Consider the following 4,380-nt stretch of genomic DNA (forward strand, 5'->3'; position numbering starts at 1 on the left):
GCTTAAACATCTGAACTTCATGGTTCATGTACTATTGAAGCCTGGCTTGGAGAATTTTGAGCATTACTTTGCTAGTGCATGAGATGAGTGCAATTGTGCAGTAGTTTGAACACTCTTTGGCATTGCCTTTCTTAGGGATTGGAATGAAAACTGACCTTTTCCAGTCCTGTGGCCACTGCTGAGTTTTCCAGATTTGCTAGCATATTGAGTGCAGCACTTTCACAGTGTCATCTTTCAGGATTTGAAATAGCTCCACTGGAATTCCATCACCTCCACTAGCTTTATTCATAGTGATGCTTCCTAAGGCCCACTTGACTTCACATTCCAGGAGGTCTGGTTCTAAGTGAGTGATCACACCATCATGATTCTCTGGGTCATGAAGATATTTTTTATATAGTTATTGGACCTCTGAAAATTTTTAAAATTCTATATAAGAAACACTGTCATACACAAAGACATGGCAGATTGATAGAAAATATTTGCAAAATATTTAACAAATGATATAGGGAAATTATAACAAAGTACAAATCATTTTTTAAAAACAATAAATAAATTGTAAAAAAGACACAAGCAGCTCAGAGAAGAAAAAATATGATTGGCATATGCATACAAAGATACTCTATCTCGCTAGTATTTGGGAAACTGGAAATTAGAACAACAATGAGATATTGTGTCTGTCAGACTGGAAGAATTCTTTTGTGAATAGTGACATCAAATGATGAGTCAGAAGTGAGGAAATGGATATTCTTACCCAGAGGAGTCAGAAAAACAAGGCTGTTGAGATGGGAGAGGACAAGCAGAAGTTCTAGATGAGGAAAGATGGATAAAAACTACCACGCTTCCTTTCCTGAAGCAAGGCCAAAATGAAATAGGGAGGAAGCCTCAACTCTAAATCGAAGCCAGATTTGTGTATTATTACTTGCAATTTAGCATGGTAATTAGTGCACTATTATATTTTGTGATTTGAAGTGACTAGAGAAGGGACAAGACCTAAACGTGTTCTCCTCCAGCTCAGGGGAAGAACTATCTCCTAAGATAAGGCTCAGAAGGGTCACTGGGAATAAAATAACATTGCTGTATAATCAGATCTATGAGCTCTGCTTAGCAACCATTGTATGCATATATATAAACAATATATGTATTACGTGTGTATAGGTGTATGAATATATACACAGACTAAAAAGATACATCTAAATTGTTGCCAGAGGTTTCCTCTGGAGAAGTGGAAAAGTGAGAATTCTCATAATTGGCATCTTTTTCAATGGTAGTTCTTAAGCAGTTATTCCTAAATAGCAGTAGCTTAATTCTGTGGCATTATGAATTGAAGGAAGGATGGAAGAATGATTCTGAGACTAACAAAACTAAACCTTATTCAGAAAACAAAGAAAGATTTTGTCCTTCAGTCAGTCCTAATTCATGCCCTTGTCATTTCTCACCTGAACTACTGGCTTCAGTCAGAACTTGACTCCGTTCTCTACCCTGGTTTCTTATTGGCTGTGTGATCTTGAGCAAGTTTACTCAGGTTTTCTGAACCTAAATTTCCTCACTTATGAAACAAGGTTAAGATTGTAACATTTAACTCTAGAGGTTATTGTGAAGATTAGACATTATGCAAAAAAAACAAGTGAAATTAGGTTTGAAAACTAGCCCAGCATTTCAATCTTTATGATTGATACAACTATTTAAAAAACTGAATACTTATAATAGTACAAATACATAATACTTATATTAATATACTATACTTAATGCTCAGTATATGAAAGCTACTGATACTATATGAAATTCCTAACTAATATCCTTTTCTCTAACCTTATCACCCACTAGTTCCATTGTGACAAAATCACCTTCCCAAAATAACAGTTAAGTCCCAACTCCCTATTTTTAAATTATCTGTTGATTCTTTATTACATCTAAATGAAGTCCCAAATCTTGAATGAACAACCAAGCCACATTTTCAACTTCTTAGCCTACCACTTATGAATCCTATCCTCTCCCTGTAACAATTTCATCTCCCAAATATGTGCTTTTGAGTCTTTCCTTTCTACTTATCTTCTAAGGCTCAGCTTGGACATACCTTCTCCAGTAAGTTCTCCCAATTCTTTTCCTTTTGTGGGAGATAGTCCTTCTCCATTGCTCTTCTGTATAACCTTGTGTTAAAATCTATTTCTTTGCATTATATTTACCTCATATATGTAACCTTCCTTACTTGGTGGGGCTACACAAAGTGAGAGAAACTAACATAACCTGAGTACCTCTAATGTGAAAAGCACTGCCTAGCATTCCACATTATATTTTTTTGATTATTCCTTGACAGGAAAAGAAATAAATGCTAAATATCTTGCCCAACTGGATGACTAAGGTGGAGAACCACTATAGAAACTCAGTCTTTCTACTCTAAAGTCCATATTTCAATGCCTAAACTTTGTACCTCTTGGTGTTCCCAGAACCTGCTATGTGATTTAGTAAATAAAGGTCCATCTAGTCAAGGCTATGGTTTTTCCTGTGGTCATGTATGGATGTGAGAGTTGGACTGTGAAGAAAGCTGAGCTCCAAAGAATTGATACTTTTGAACTGTGGTGTTGGAGAAGACTCTTGAGAGTCCCTTGGACTGCAAGGAGATACAACCAGTCCATTCTGAAGGAGATCAGCCCTGGGATTTCTTTGGAGAGAATGATGCTGAAGCTGAAACTACAGTACTTTGGCCACCTCATGTGAAGAGTTGACTCATTGGAAAAGACTCTGATGCTGGGAGGGATTGGGGGCAGGAGGAGAAGGGGACGACCGAGGATGAGATGGCTGGATGGCATCACTGACTCGATGGACGTGAGTCTGAGTGAACTCCGGGAGTTGGTGCTGGACGGGGAGGCTTGGCATGCTGCAGTTCATGGGGTCGCAAAGAGTCAGACACGACTGAGCCACTGAACTAAACTGAACTGAACTGAGGGGGAAAAAAAATGTTAATGTAGTCAAAATGGAGGGAAGAGCCATTTTTTGTGATGGAATAAGTCCCTAACAAAATAATTCTCCAACAGATGACCATAAGCACTGGGGAAAAGATAGGAGGAAAACAGGAAATCTACCTGAGGTGTCTGCAGCATAAACAAAACAGAAAAATTGGGAAGGGATATCAAAATTTGGGATAAGGGACCAGAGTAGGATGAGTTTTTCCATTTTTACTCCTTTGGGCTGTCACAAGCTACAGTCATGACATGATGCAGATGACTAACCCCCTGATAGGAAGCCCTCCCGCCTGTTCATTTGAGGACCTGAGAAAATGAGGAACAACTTCAGATGGGAGAAATCTAAAGAGTGTGTGAGTTTTGTCCTGCCCAACTCTTTGTGACCCTTTGGACGGTAGCCTTCCAGGCTCCTCTGTCCATGGGACTTTTCAGGCAAGACTATTCGAGTAGATTACCATTTTCCTCCTCCAGGGGATCTTCCTAGACAAGTCACAGTCATCAGAAAGTGAGGAGCAACTTCAGATGGGAGAAATCTAAAGAAGAGCATGTGAGCTTCTTACTGCCCAACTCTTTGTGATCCTTTGGACTGTAGCCTGCCAGGCTCCTCTGTCCATGGAATTTTTCAGACAAGAGTATTGAGTAGGTTGCCATTTTCCTCCTCCAGGGGATCTTCCTGACTCAGGGATCAAACCCACATCTCATGTGCCTCCTGTGTCTCCTGCATTGCAGGCTGATTCTTTACTCACGAATTATGGGTAAGAAATCCAAATCATATATGCTGCTGCTGCTGCTGGATACACTCAAATAACTCATCTGAAACTAACAGAACTAATTTGAGATTTTAACTTCCACCAGTTACACAGACTTTCCAGTCTGAGTTTAACTAAATTAGTTGCATACTAGAACAAAAATTATCAACACTCTTTGGAGGTCTAAAACAGTGTGCTGAGTCCTGACATGTGAATCCATAATGTTCAGATACAACCCAAAGTTACTCAAAATATGAGGAATCAGGAAATTATGAGCCATTTTGAAAGCAAAAGATAAACACCAAAGTCAACCCAGGTTGGAGTGAGGGGCAATCAGATGAAGGCAACCAAAAAGTTACAAACTTCCAATTATAAGATAAATAAATACTAGGGACCTAATGTACAACAAAATAAATACAATTAACACTGCCATAGATTATATATGAAAGTTGTTAAGAAAGTAAATCCTAAGAGTTCTCATCACAAGAAAAAAATTTTTTTCTATTTTTTTAACACCTACACAAGATGATGAGTTTTCACTAAATTTATTGCAGTAATCATTTAAGAGAAAAATATAATACACAAAGAGAAATAAAAATGCAAATAACCATGAATGTCTTATCAAAAATTATGGGGACCAAAAAACAGTAGAACAATATTTTTAAATTGCT

The sequence above is a fragment of the Oryx dammah genome, unplaced genomic scaffold (genome assembly GCF_014754425.2).
Source record: "Oryx dammah isolate SB20612 unplaced genomic scaffold, SCBI_Odam_1.1 HiC_scaffold_17, whole genome shotgun sequence".
Taxonomy (NCBI): Eukaryota; Metazoa; Chordata; class Mammalia; order Artiodactyla; family Bovidae; genus Oryx; species Oryx dammah.